General features: G+C 38.2%; 1 pseudogene; it reads right to left on the bottom strand.

The window, feature by feature from the left end:
- Window positions 1–6,832: 6,832 nt before the first annotated feature.
- Window positions 6,833–14,988, bottom strand: part of LOC102951528 — a 43,159-nt pseudogene continuing 35,003 nt past the window's right edge.

The following is a 14,988-nucleotide window of genomic DNA, read 5'->3' on the forward strand; positions in this document are numbered from 1 at the left end:
TTGGGTTCATTTGAGTTTCAATGGAGAGTGAGCTGGACTCTTTGGAGAAAGAGCTGATGACTGGATTGGGACCGGAATAGCACAACAGGAGCCTGGAATGTTTTATAGTTCCAGAAAGTAAGGAGGAGTTCAAAAAACAGAAAGATGGTGCAGCTCACAAGGAAACAAGAGTAAAACTGCAAGTGCCCCCGATGGTCAAAGATGGAGTGATCTGAACAATAAAATAAATAATATAGTACAAACTGTACCCCAAATTTTAAAGCAGATCAATGTAAGTACATACTGACGTAAGTAAGAAATTAAGTAAGTAAGTAAATAAAGTTTTCTTATAGAAAAACCCTAAATAATATATTTAAGTTTCCCCTAGGAGGTGGAGTGTAGTCCCTTCCACCATGACCGTGACCTGAACTTAGTGACATGTTTCTAAAGTGTAGAATTTGCAGGGGGAGAAAGGTAACATTATCTGAAGCACCCAGAAAACATATCTTGTTTAGATGACCAAGATTAAGATCCTCAGTGACAAGTCATGTAGGTAATATAAGTCCCCTGATGGGAGGTGATAAGAATGGTACTTGTCACTCTTTCTCAAAGACCAAACCTCTGTGTAACCATGACAAAAAGATCAGGTGAACGCAAATTGAAAGACTTTCTACAAAATACCTGAGTAGTACTTCTCAAAGCTATTAATGTAGTGAAAAATCCAGGAAGAACTGAGACACTGTCACAGATCAGAGGAGACTAATGAGACAGGACAATATATGCAGTGTTGTATCCAGGGTCGGACCCTGTAACAGCACAATGATATTAGTTAAAAAATAATAATCTAAGTAAATTCTTGAATTTTAGAGAATAGTAGTGTATCAATGATGGCTTTTTAGTTTTGACTAATGTATTATGATAAGGGAAGATGTTACCATTAGGGGAAACTGGGTGAGAGGTATGTAGGACTTGTCTGTAATATCTCAGAAACTTTTTTGAAACTTTAAAATCCTTTTTCAATGTAATGATATATTTAAAGTAATTATTAAGAAATGGTTCCAGAAAAGGACCTACCATTTTTATAGACTTCAGACACAGATATATCCATATATACATATACATATACATATACATATATATATATATATATATTTTTTTTTTTTTTTAGAAAATCTGAGTAACCCTGTATTTTTTTAATTGGATCTGAAATTCAAACTTTTTCTCCAAAAAAATTCTAAGTATAGATATCTTTACCAGCAAATTCTACAAACACGTAAGAAAGAAATAAAACCAATCTGAGTGTATTCTTTCAGAGAACTTAAATTTTTTTTGTTTATTTATTTATTTATTCATTCATTCATTTATTTATTTGCCAACCTTAGTTTATTTACTAAACAAAAGTCCTTTAAAAAAAAGGCCACTTAGTAAATAAGTCACAGATGATCCCTGACCCCAGGCAGACCATGCCTCTCTCATGTTTAGCTTCTGTAGCACTGACTGATGTGTGTGTGTGTGTGTGTGTGTGTGTATACATGTATATATATATATATATATATATATATATATATATATATATATATCATAATTTATTGTCAAATTGGTTTCCATACAACACCCAGTGCTCATCCCAACAGGTGTCCTCCTCAATGCCCATCACCCACTTTCCCTTCTCCCCCACCCCCCCATCAACCCTCAGCTTCTTCTCAGTATTTAAGAGTTTCTTATGGTTTGCCTCCCTCCCTTTCTGTAACTTTTATTTTCCCCCTTCCCCCTCCCATGATCTTCTGTTGTTTCTAAAGTTCCACATAAGAGTGAAAACATATGGTATCTGTCTTTCTCTGCCTGACTTATTTCATTAGCATAATACTCTCCAGTTCCATCCACATTGCTACAAATGGCCAGATTTCATTCTTTCTCATTGCCAAGTAGTGTTCCATTGTATATATGAACCACGTCTTCTTTATCCATTCATCACTTGATGGACCTTTAGGCTTTTTCATAATTTGGCTATTGTTGAAAATGTTGCTATAAACTTTGAGGTACAAGTGCCCCTATGCATCCGCACTCCTGTATCCCTTGGGTAAATTCCTAGTAGTGCTATTGCTGGGTCATAGGGTAGGTCTATTTTTAATTTTTTGAGGAACCTCCACACTGTTTTCCAGAGTGGCTGCACCAGTTTGCATTCCCACCAACAGTGCAAGAGGGTTCCCGTTTCTCCACATCCTCGCCAGCATCTATAGTCTCCTGATTTGTTCATTTTAGCCACTCTGACCTGTGTGAGGTGGTATCTCAGTGTGGTTTTGATTTGTATTTCCCTGATGAGGAGTGACGTTGAGCATCTTTTCATGTGTCTGTTGGCCATCTGGATGTCTTCTTTAGAGAAGTGTCTATTCATGTCTTCTGCCCATTTCTTCACTGATTATTTGGTTTTTGGGTGTGGAGTGTGGTAAGTTCTTTATAGATTTTGGATACTAGTCCTTTTCCGATATGTCATTTGCAAATATCTTTTCCCATTCCATTGGTTGCCTTTTAGTTTTGTTAATTGTTTCCTTTGCAGTGAAGAAGCTTTTTATCTTGATGAGGTCCCAATAGTTAATTTTTGCTTTTAATTCCCTTGCCTTTGGAGATGTGTCAAGTAAGAAATTGCTGCAGCTGAGGTCAGACAGGTTTTTTCCTGCTTTCTCCTTTAGGGTTTAATGGTTTCCTGTCTCACATTCAGGTCCTTCATCCATTTTGAGTTTACCTTTGTGAATGGTGTAAGAAAGTGATCTAGTTTCATTCTTCTGCATATTGCTGCCCAGTTCTCCCAGCACCATTTGTTAAAGAGGCTGTCTTTTTTCCATTGGATGTTCTTTCCTGCTTTGTCAAAGATGAGTTGGCCATATATTTGTGGGTTCAACTCTGGAGTCTCTATTCTATTCCATTGGTCTATGTGCCTGTTTTTTGTGCCAATACCATACTGTCTTGATGATTACAGCTTGGTAGTAGAGGCTAAAGTCTGAGATTGTGATGCCTCATGCTTTGATTTTCTTCTTCAATATTACCTTGGCTATTAGGGGTCTTTTGTGGTTCCATACAAATTTTAGGATTGCTTGTTCTAGCTTCAAGAAGAATGCTGGTGCAATTTTGATTGGGGTTGCATTGAAAGTGTAGATTGCTTCGGGTAGTATTGACATTTTAACAATATTTATTCTTCCAGTCCATGAGCACGGAATGTTTTTCCATTTCTTTGTATCTTCTTCAATTTCCTTCATAAGCTTTTTATAGTTTTCAGCATGCAGATCTTTTACATCTTTGGTTAGGTTCATTCCTAGGTATTTTATGATTCTTGGTGCAATTGTGAATGGGATCGGTTTCTTTGACTTTCTGTTGCTTCATTATTAGTGTATAAGAATGCAACTGATTTCTGTACATTAATTTTGTACCCTGCGACTTTGCTGAATTCACATATGGGTTCTAGCAGACTTTTGGTGGAGTTTGCCGGGTTTTCCATGTAGAGTATCATGTCGTCTGCAAAAAGTGAAGGTTTGACTTCATCTTTGCCAATTTTTTGCCTTTGATTTCACTTTGTTGTCTGATTGCTGATGCGAGAACTTCCAACACTATGTGAAACAACAGCGGTGAGAGCAGAGCCAGATATTTTTGTTGCACCACACAGACATCTTAGGACATTCAAGCAGTTTCACAAATCTTGAGAAGTTGAGTGTTTCTGAAATTATAGAGATAGAAAAGGAAGGTGGGTATATATTCCTTTTGGTAGGTTTCTTATAAAAATATCTCTCCTAAAAGCCAATAAAATACACCATTATTATCTATTATATTAGCACATTAAGGTAGGATATGTAATATTGTTGTAAAGAATTTCCATACTTACATTTTCTGTGGATGTTTAGAATCATTGGAGTTGATTGAATAATCATCATTTATCAAGAAATTTTGCAAATTGAGTTAGTTAGGAAACTTTTTGCAGTATCAGATTTTGTTATTACACTTCATTAAATGTAATGTATTTCATGTGTTATTTTTCATTTAGTGAGAAATTCCTCATACAAAAGAATTATAATGGTTTTTATATGATCTGTTTGACAGTGTGGTTTCCAAAAAGTTATTGTCCAAAAGTGGGAAATGTAAATAGAGAATGAAAGAATGTTAAAAAAAGAAAAAAGAAAACGGCATCTTATGAAACGCTCTAAAATTCCTTTCTAAAGAACTATATAATGAGTAATCAACTATAGTTATCCATGGTTCAGACATAGTTACTGCTGGACTCAAACGAGTAGTTTATTCATTAATTTAACCAATGTTTGTTGAGAAATTAGTACAAACCAGGCCATAACTCAATTATTGGGGATGAAGTTGTAGCAAGGAACACAAATCCACTCTTCTCGTGCAATGTACATTCTAGGTAGATAGAGAAATGAATAAACAAAGAAATAAATAGAAATAGTTGATCACAACCATGAAGAATAAAGTAAATTGGGCACAGTGTCCATGGGGGTGGGGTGACTATGATACCGTAACATTTAAGCAAAGACTCGAGGGAAATGAGGGGGCTTTCTGAGCGTTGACAACAGTAAAGAACTCAGTGTGAGTGAAGAGGAGGGAGCGAATAGGGGAGCAGAAGACACGATGTAGCTCATATGAAACTAACGGAGGGGCACTAGCCATCTCATAGTATTTCCAGACAGAAAAATAGATAACACTATCATACTCAGTGTATTTATCTTACAAAGTTGAAAAGTTGGTAGCCCTACACGGAAAATTTTTTAAAATGTCTTTACTATCCACTGACCATTTTCTTCCCTTGTATTTTGGTCTTCTTGCTTTTGAAAATGATCCTGTGACCATCCTATTTCTACCACACGCTCCTGAAGATAGAAAAATTAATTCCTTTGATATATTGTATGTTTATAGATCTGAATAAACGTGCCCCCAAAGCATATAACTTTATTTAAAAAATTATGTTATTGCACCCCAATGTTTATAGCAGTACTATTGACAATAGCCAAATTGGAAAGAGCGCCAATGTCCATCGACAGATGAATGGATAAAAAAAAAAAAAAAGATGTGGTATACTACTCAGCGATGAAAGAGAATGAAATCTTGCCATTTGCAACAACATGGGTGGAACTGGAGTTAGTGTATTACACTAAGTAAAATAGAGAAAAACAAACATCATATGCTTTCACTCATATGTGGAATTTAAGAAATAAAACAGATTAACATAGGGGAAGGGAAGTAAAAATAAGATAAAAAGAGAGAGGGGGACAAACCATAAGAAACTCTTAAATACAGAGAACAAACTCAGGGTTGCTGGAAGGGTGTCGGGTGGGGGGATGGGCTAAATGGGTGATGGGCACTTGTTGGGATGAGCATTGGGGTGTTACAGGTAAATGATGAATCACTAAATTCTATTCCTGAAATCATTATTACACTATATGTTAACTAATTTGGATTTAAATTAAAATTTTTGTCATGTTTTTCTTCATTTTGGTCTCTTGAAATAGTTTTTCTTTCTTTTCCAGTTTATTTATTTACTTTGTGAGAGACAGCGTGCGCACCCACGAGCAGTGGAGGGGAAGAGAGAGAGTAAGAGAGAGAGAATCCCAAGAAAACTGCACACTATCAGGCTGAGACCAATGCAGGGCTTGAGCTCAACAACCATAAGATCATGACTTGAGCCAAAATCAAGAGATGGAAACTTAACCAAGTGAGCCGCCCTGTGCCCCAATAGTTTTTCGCCTAGAGAAAAAAATAATGTCAGACACAAATTTATATTCTGATATCTAAATTTACTACTCAAACTTTTTAAAACTAGAAAACACTGCATCCAACACCTTTAACAAATTCCCCATTCCTTTTTGTCTGTGCACATATGGGATTCTTGCGTATGCTTCTCTTCATGAGCTTATGTGTGCCACGATTTACATAGAGGTATGCATTGCCACATGGTAGACTAAATAAGACATAAAGTTATAAGATTGATTAAAAACAGGGCTCCAAAATTTTAAGGCCCCTTTGGCCATCCTTGTTCAGGTATCACATATGTGAACATACCATTTTCTTTTCCAGATGAGAGACGTTTGAATAAGAAATGACATCACTCCAGTAATCTAGGTGCAGTATGGCCAATAATATGTCATGTGTGGATTCAGTCATATGTGGAATTTGAGAAACAAAACAAATGATAAAAAAAAAAAGAGACAAGAAGCGACAAAAAAAAAAGCAGACTCAAATGTAGGGATCTGGTGGTTGCCAAGAGAGGAGGTGGATAGGAGGATGGATGGAAGAGATAAAGGAGATTAAGAGTTAAGCTTCCAGGGGCACCTGGGTGGCTCAGTTGGTTGGGCCTCCGACTTCGTCTCAGGTCAGGATCTCACAGCTTGTGAGTTCTAGTCTCGCGTCGGGCTCTGCTCTGACAGCTCAGAGCCTGGAGCCTGCTTCGGATTCTGCGTCTCCCTCTCTCTCTGCCCCTCCCCCACTTGCACTCTACCTCTCTCTCAAAAATAAACAAACGTTTAAAAAAAGAGTTAAACTTCCAAAATAAATAAACTTCCAAAATAAATAAATAACTTTCAAAATAAACTTACAAAATAAGTAAGTCATGGAAACGAAAACTACCGCATAGGGAATATAGTCAGCCAATAAGATGGTAATAATGTTGTTTGGTGACAGATGGTGGCTACAATTATTGTGGTGAGCACTAAGTAGCATATAATTGTTGAATCATTATGTTGTACACCAGCACTAATATAACATTATATGTTAATTATACTTTGATTTTTTTAAATGTGAATCATTGCCTATTGGGGATCTGAGAAGAACAACACAGGTCACTGTGGATCTTATAACTTTAAGAGGCAACGCTTAGAGACAATTTTGCCTTCTCAACCACCTTCTTGAATGCGTTTTTCACCTCTTTGTTCCTTAGGCTATACACCAGGGGGTTTAGCATGGGAATTACCACAGTGTAGAACACGGACGCAATTTTATCTGAGTCCGTGGAATGGCTGGAGCTGGGCTGGGCGTACATGAAGAGGACTGTCCCATAGAAGATGGAGACTGTAGTGAGGTGGGAAGTGCAGGTGGACAAAGCCTTCTGATATCCCTCACCTGAGCACATCTTCAGGATGTGCACTAAATCCATATCTTTCAATAATAACTCTGAATGTAAATGGACTAAATGTTCTAATCAAAAGACATATGGTATCAGAATGGATAAAAAAAAAAAAACCAAGACCCATCTATATGCTGTCTGCAGGAGACTCCTTTTAGACCTAAAGACACCTGCAGATTGAAAGTGAGGGGATGGAAAACTATCTATCATACTAATGGATGCCAAAAGAAAGCTGGAGTAGCCATACTTATGTCAGACAAACCAGACTTTAAAACAGACTGCAATAAAAGATGAAGAAGGGCAATGTATCATAATTAAGGGATCTATCCATCGAGAAGACCTAACTATTGTAAATATTTATCCCCACATCTTCAACCACCAAAGTATATAAATCAATTAATAACAAACATAAAGAAACTCATTGATGGGGCACCTGGGTGGCTCAGTCGGTTAAGCACCCAACACCAGCTCAGGTCATGATCTCACAGTCTGTGAGTTCGAGCCCTGTGTTGGGCTCTTTGCTGACAGCTCAAAGCCTGGAGTCTGCTTTGGATTCTCTCTCTCTCTCTCTCTCTCTCTCTCTCTGCCCCTTCCCACCTCGCACTCTGTCTGTCTCTCTCTGTTTCTCAAAAATAAATAAACATTAAAAAATAAATTTCTTTTAAAAATAAAAAAAGAAACTCATTGATAATAATACAATAATAGTGGGGGACTTTAACATCCCCCTTACATCAATGGACAGATCATCCAAGCAGAAAATCAACAGGGAAACAATGGCTTTGAATGACACACTGGACTGGATGGACTTACCAGATATATTCAGAACATTTTATCCTAAAGCATCAGACTACACATTCTTCTTGAGGGTACATGGGACATTCTCCAGAACAGATCACATACTGGGTCACAAATATGCCCCACTAAGTTCAAAGAGATCGAGATCATGCCATACATTTTTTCAGATCACAAGGCTATGAAACTTAAAATCAATCACAAGAAAAAAATTGGAAGGCTTCAAATACACGCAGGTTAAAGAACATCCTATTAAATAATGAATGGGTTAATGAGTAAATTAAAGAAGAAACTAAAAAAATACATGGGAGCAAATGAAAATGAAAGTACAACAGTCCAAAACCTTTGGGATGTAGCAAAGACAGTCCTACGAGGGAAGTATATTGCAATTCAGGCCTATCTGAAGAAGTATGAAAGGTCTCAAATACACAGCCTAACCTTAAACCTAAAGGTGGCAGAAAGGAGCAGCAAACAAAGCCCGAAGCCAGCAGAAGAAGGGAAATAATAAAGATTAGAGCAGAAATAAATAATATGGAAACAAAAAAAAATCACAGAACAGATGAATGAAACTAAGATCTGGTTCTCTGAAAGAATAAACAAAATTGATAAACCCCTAGCCAGCTTATCAAAAAGAAAAGACAAAGGACCCAAATAGACAAAACTCACAAATGAAAGAGGACAGATCACAGCCAACATCACAGAAATTAAAATCCTTATTTTAGCATGAGTCAAAAGAGTGTCCTTTCTTAAACTCATTCTTCCTCCCATTACTATCATCTCATAGTTGAATCACCAAGATCAAGAGTTGAAAAGTCCTGGTTTGTTGGCTAGCTTGAGTCTTCAGGTCTGTTTTGGTGGAGAGCTCCATGTTTAAAAATTTTTATGTGATATGTTCTTGTGTAGGAACAGTGTCTTAAATCTTAATTATAATCTGAGGCCCTTTAGAAAGACAACTACCCTCACAAATCATTATCTACCATTGTTCTCCTGATTCTTTCACATCCTCATTCTCCAAGCCTAGCCCCTGAAGTCATTAGGTCTGTCAACCATCGACAGTCATAACATCTCAGAATATGGAACGTCCTGCAAAGAGTAAGAACTACATGCATATATATTTCTATGTATGCATGTGTACATATATTTATGCATGTGTTAATATACATGTATAAAATATACCATTTCATTTAAATTCATCCTGAGGTAAGTAGAATTTTGATTATTCCCACTTTACCATTAAGACACCTGAGGATATGAGAAGGTATATAATTTGGCTGATCTTTTTAAAGGAAGCAGTTGATGTTATTCCATAGATATCACTAAACTCCTCATTGATAGAAATTTTAATACTAAAATCCCAGCCTCAGCTCACTGCTTTAGGAATAATGTTCAAATCATCTATTTCCGTGCTCAAATAACTCATAGTAGGTAGAGCGCCCCATGGATTTTGCATGAATTATACTTCTTACTAAAAAAAAAAAAAAATACACGCAACATAGAAGCTTACCTCGCTGGCGGAAAAGAAGAGACAGGCAATCCTGAATAGTGAGTCTGAAATCAGACTTTTTGCTATGAAATAATGCATATATACTACTGGAGATGTTCTCTATCAGGTACTAGTGAAAATTCCAAGACTTCTAAGACAGGTAAAATTGGAGGAAAGATCCCAACATGGAGTCACAAACATGATCCAAGTCCTAAACCCACCCTTAGTTCTGACTACGCTTTTGGAGCAGCCGCTTGTTCTCTCCCTATTTGTAAAATAAAGGATAAAATCACCTCTCCTACATAATTCACAGAATTGTGTGATGATGAGCAAAGGAGGAAGCTCTAGAAAACACCTTGCTGAGGGGTTCTCACCTGGAACTCAATCAATATCATTTCCATGAGGAGATGTTTTCCCTGGCCACGATCGCAGGCTGGAAACAAATTCTCAGGTCCAAGGTCAGGGAGGAAGGTCTGCATGTACCAGCAAGGATAGCAGTCAGCTGCATAAATGATGGCCAGAGGGGCGTGGCACATGGCCTGGTCCCTCTGAAATGATGTCATGTTGAGTCCTACTGGGATTTCAGGGGCTATCTCATGGAATCAGGAGGGAGTGAGATAGACACGGAGTTCTCCATGCATGTCCCCCAGGAGGGCGTCTGTAGCTTTCATCCGCCTTCTTAGGGAGAAGCAATTAAACAGCCTGTGGGGACCTAACTGGATCTGATCAGGGTGCACACCTGGTTTTGTGTCACATGTTCTTATATTTCACCCCTTGTCCCACCTGCTGTCCCTGGAAACCACGTAACGGCTCGTCCATGTAATTTTGCCTTTGCAATAATGTCCTGTAAGTTGAGTCCTAGTGTGTGTAGCCTTTGTGTCTGGATTCCTTCACGTAAGATGTATCTGAGATTCATCCATATTGTTGCCTATATTAATTTCCTAAGACTGCTCTTAAAAAGCGCCACAAAGAAGGTGGCATTGACAGAAATGTATCGTCTCACATTTCTGGATGCTAGAAATCTGAGGTCAATGTGTCGATGGGGTTGGTTCCGTTGGTTGCTTGAGAATTCTGTAAGGGAGAAATTGTCTCATATCTGTCTCCGAGCATCAGGGTGATGTGCTGGCGTTCGTTTGCATTCCTTGGTCTGCTGATCATTCTGACCTCTGTCTTCCTCTTCACATGGTGTTATTCCCTTGTGCCTGCATCTGTCTAAATTTTCCCTTTTTAAAGGGAGTCCTATTAGACTCCTATAAGATTTGGGGCCCACCCTACCCCAGTGGAACCTCATCTTAAATAAGTAAATCTGCAACAATCCTACTTCCAAATAAGAACACACTTTGAAGTACTCAGGGTTGAGATTTCAACACACAAGACATCGATCTGGACTTTGCACTTCTCATAAGGGTGTTTCGTTACTTATAGTGTTAAATTTGTTTTTCTGTCAGGGAACGTGGATATTGATTTCCTATCCCTCTGTCCTGCTAATCTCACTCTCCAGTCATTTATTTATGTGGCTAATGACTTGCAGAACTAATTCAGCAAAGTGTATCTATTTCCCCTGAAGTATGCGGGTTCTGATGTCCTTGACCCTACCTTTTCCCCTATTTATCTTTTAGCCTGCCTGCCTATGGATTACTCTTGGGACTCATGCACCATTTCCACATAAAAAATTGTTCTTAAATCTCCTGAATCAGGTAGACACCAATTTTCACATTTTACCATTGGATGTTTCTGTGTGTTGGATATGGCTTTCACAGTTCAGCGACATTATAATTTTGCCCTACGTTCATCCAGGGACTAGAAATTTTCCTTCCTATGACTCTCCAGGGAGTGTGACCTTGGGAATGCACAACGTCTTCCAGATCAACAGGGATAAGCATGACTTTTTTCAGACACTACTCCTTTAGAGTTATACCTGGATTACAGTAGTTTATTCTTCATCCAGTGTTTAGTCGAAGGTTGTGCTCAAGTGTGCTAAGGGTTCAAGGCTCTTTGCTTATGGATTACTGTGTGGTTTGGTAAAGCTTTTGCATTTTCTCTGCATCCTGCTTTTATGACTCTTAAGTGGATGCAATGTAAGGTATGTATTCATCCCTCAGGACCCTTAAGCATGAGTATGATTTTAGGAGGACTTTTCTTGACTATCTCTTGCTCCTGTTCTCTCTTGAAATCTACTGGATGCTCTGCCATTTTATGTTTTGCTACCAGTATCATGAAATTTTCCAACCCTCTTTTAATTGCTTATCACCAAATGCTCCATGGTTTTCCATAATACTCTTAGGCATGAACTTCTCACCTGCTCTAAATAAAGTCATTCACCTCAGGCAAAGCTTCAGAGTTCTTGTCTTCATTGACTGCCTACTCTCTGAATAGAAACTCTGTGCCATTGTACTAGGACTGGAGGAGGAGACAGGATCCAGCTCTCCCAGAATGTTACTCTTCTTCTTTAAGCAAGTGCTAGGGGGAAGACCATAGCCCTGGGTTTCTTGGCCTGTCCTTCCCAATGTGAAATCACTACCCAACAAACAAATTGAGGCAGAGGCCATTGGGTCCCTAAACTCTCAGCCTTCTGTATGTTGGACAAAGCTTTTACCCTATTAACTGGATGGGAGATGACAGCCTCTGCCCCCCTCTCCCAGCCTTGCTCATTGGGAATCATGCTTCTGCAATGTGGACGTGGAGAGAATGAGAGATGCCTGTGTCCCACCCTGCAGAGAATGATACTGTAGCCCACAATGGAACCTGGAGTTAGAAAGTACCCCTGCCTTCTTGGACACATTTGCCTGTAACGTAACTTCTACCGCACAGAGCTGGGGAAGGTGATGGAAGTGGATCATGGCCTAAATGCCACAATGCTGTTCTTAGGAGACTGAGCAGATCTCCTCAAGCACATGTTTCTCCATTTGCTGTATGTCCTTAAGACAGGTTCAAAGGATTTCAAATTGTTGGGGTTAAAAAAAATTTCCACCAGTGAGGATGTTGTTTCACTGAAGAGAAGTTCTGTTGAGCCCTTTGTATGCCATCTAGAGAGCCCACTGTTTAAATTATTTCTCATAAGCTTTTTTTTTTAAAGCAAAAGAGCCTTTATTCGAGCTAGCTCGAGCTCAATCCCCTACCTGCACCAACGCAGCGGTGAGAGACCGGGGAGAGAGCTCTCATAAACTTTTAATGTTGGAATTGTTTTGGATTTACACAAAAGTTTCACAGGTAGCACCAAAAACTCCTGGATATCCACTCACCTAGTTTCCCTCAAAACTTTGCACCTAAAGTTTTATTGTCTTACATTATCATGTTGCATTTTTCAAGGCAAAGAATCCAACGTTGGTACTTTACTGGTAAGTGAAGTCCAGAGTTTATTCAAACTTTACTACTTTTTCCCATAACGTCCTTTCTTTCTCCCCTTTGGTCAGCATCCAATTTTGGATACCACATAAGCAAGTAAAAATCATTGTAATTTTAAACCACAATCTATTAGTCACCAACAATATGTCAACCATAGTCTTTCCTTCTTTCTTCCTTTCTTTATAGTATTTTTAGTAGTTTTGGGTTTTTATTTACATTCCAGTTGGTTAACATATAGCATAATATTAGATTCAGGAGTAGAATTTAGAGATTCATCACTTCTATATAACACCCAGTGCTCATCACAACAAGTTCCCTTAATACCCATCACTCATTTAACCCATTCCCTGCCCCCCCCTCCAGCAATCCTCAGCTTGTTCTCTTTAGTTAAGAGTCTGTTTTATGGTTTGCCTCTCTCTTTTTCCCCGTTATGTTCATGTTTTGTTTCTTAAGTTCCACATATGAGAGAAATCATATGGTATTTGTCTTTCTCTGACTGACTTATATTGCTTAGCATAATACTCTCTAGCTCCATCCATGTCATTGCCAATGGCAAAATTTCATTCTTTTTTGTGGCTGAATAATATTCCATGGTATTATAAACACCACAACTTCTTTATCCATTCATCAGTCAATGGACATTTGAGCTCTTTCCATAATTTGGCTATTGTTGATGGCACTGCTATAAACATCAGCATCCATGTGTCCCTTAAAATCACAGGCATTATTAAGTTAAGAGAGAAAGATACAGGAGTAAGGAGGAAAATAAATAAAATAATCTAGAGAGCTATATCTAGAAAATAATTTGGGGTGTGGTGACTAGAATATGGGAGCAAACAGATAAGAAACATCTAGGTTTTTTAAGGAGCTGCATCTCTAAGAAGGTTATGCCTTCATTGAAAAGTCTTAAACCACCTGTGGAAATTAAAAAATTGCATGGGTGGAAGTAAGTCTGCCAAATGATGTTCCTCAAGGAGAACAGACCCTTCAAAATCACTTCACAAGTTGTAAATAAAGAATAATGGGTAAGAAAACAATTTCCAAAAAACTGAACGAGGTTCTAGGAAAAAGAATGGCAAATAGAGTTCGTCACAAAAATAAGAATCAAGATATAATGAAGAATTATCTATCATCCTCATGGTGGAAGGGCCTTTGTCAACTCAGCAAAATTCTGGAATTAACTTTGTCTTCCTTTGTTCACTTTTATGAATGAGTTGGTGGCTTTTTCCTTATTATCTTTACCCTAGTTCAATATTATATATTGGATGTGTATACGGGATGAGCTAACTTTTCTTCTTAGTTCATAAGCTATTGGATTGAAAGGACCCACACTTGCAGTGGATGGAGAGGATAAATTTATCCCTTAGATACACTGAGCTTCTAGAGTCGTTATAATCACTAGAATTTCAGCTGCTTCCTCCCAGGAATTTTGATTGGAACTTTAAAAAGTCTTCATGGGGGTGCCTGGGTGGGTCAGTCAGTTAAGCATCTGACTCTTGATTTTGGCTTGGGTCATGGTCTCGTGGGTAGTGAGTTTGAGTCCCACATCAGACTCTGTGCTGACAGTGTGGAGCCTGCTTGGGATCCTCTCTCTCCCTCTCTTTCTGCCTTTCTCCTGCTTGTGCTCTCTCTCTCTCCCTCAAAATAAGTAAACACTAAAAATATACAAAAACTAAAATAAAAAGTCTTCTGTCCTTAATATCTTCAGAAGTTTCCAGAGCAGTGCCCTAGCACCTCACTCCTTTACCTTCTAAAGACAGATATATCTTGTGAGTGATATTGTCTTTGTGCCTGAAACAGACTTCCTTCCTCCAGTAGTTATTTGCTTTTTTTGTATAATGAGACCGCAGAGGATTTTATTCGACCTCATTATTCTACCAAGAGTTTGTCCCAATTTTCCAGCCTCTCCAGTAACCCCAACTTCAAATACTACCAGTGAGGTAAGAGGACTCTCCTTTACCACAGCTGTACAAGCATCTGTTATTATCTGTTTACTCAATGGCAGCCATACAAATGTGTGTGAACTGGTGTCTCCTTCTGGTTTTCGTATTTATGGTTATTGATATTTTGTATCTTTTCATGTGCTTCTTAGCACTCATACGCTTTCTTTGTTAGCACATCTCTTCAAACCTTTCCCCGCTTTTTAATCGAAATGTTTGTTTTCTCATAATTGAGTTGCGAGATGTCTACAGTCTCAAAATGAACTTTTAAATTGGCTATTGTATTTGCAAACACTTTCTTCCAATTTGTGATTTGTGTTTTTAAAACTTGT

The sequence above is a fragment of the Panthera tigris genome, chromosome D1 (genome assembly GCF_018350195.1).
Source record: "Panthera tigris isolate Pti1 chromosome D1, P.tigris_Pti1_mat1.1, whole genome shotgun sequence".
Lineage (NCBI taxonomy): Eukaryota > Metazoa > Chordata > Mammalia > Carnivora > Felidae > Panthera > Panthera tigris.